Below are 761 nucleotides of genomic sequence, written 5' to 3'. Positions count from 1 at the left end.
AATATGATAAACATAGGCCAACGGTGACTTCTATCAATTCATTTTGGACCATCCTCACAGTCCACACAAAATAGAAAGACGACAAGCTACTCTAGTCAGCTCTAGTCTTCTAAAACTGAACACACAAAACCCTCTGAAATTTGTTTTACATAGTCCATCCTTTTCAAACTTTTTAGAAAACTATGTCCATTAAACTGTATTTTGAAATAAAAACTATAATAGTAGCTACAATTCAGTTTTCCATCTGGAATGTAAAAATGCTCGTTCTTTGTGTTCTTGGCATTTTACTTGAAAATGAGTATTATGGTGTATTTTAGAAGATAATTTATATGAAAAAAACCCACACTGAATGTCACCTCATTTAAATTGTTTACACATTCATGGGAAAACCTAGTTGTTAACCTTGGAGAGGGTTCTTTGCGACTGCCCTCTGCAACATAAACAGATTTCTCCCAATTAGACCTGGAGTTCGCGTGCTCCCCCGCCCCCTTCGGTGGCCCTGGGGACGGAGGGGGGTGGAAGGGGACAGAAGGACACCCCAGTAATGCAGGGGTGGGGGGCCGGGGCGGCCCTGGGGGAGCAGGGGACAGTGGGGGACCCGGGGCTGGAGGAGGACGGGGTGGCCTTGGCGGTGCAGGGGGACACAAGAGACTCCGGGGTAGAGGGCGACAAAGAGGACGGGGCGGCCCAGGGACGGGGACCCAGAGGCCGCCCGGCGGGACAACGCTGGAACCGCGGCCCGGCCGCGGCGACGCGGACAG

Source organism: Propithecus coquereli, unplaced genomic scaffold, assembly GCF_000956105.1.
Source record: "Propithecus coquereli isolate 6110/MARCELLA unplaced genomic scaffold, Pcoq_1.0 Scaffold94, whole genome shotgun sequence".
Taxonomy (NCBI): Eukaryota; Metazoa; Chordata; class Mammalia; order Primates; family Indriidae; genus Propithecus; species Propithecus coquereli.
The sequence above is the reverse complement of the archived record's forward strand: the minus strand, read 5'-3'. Positions refer to the sequence as shown.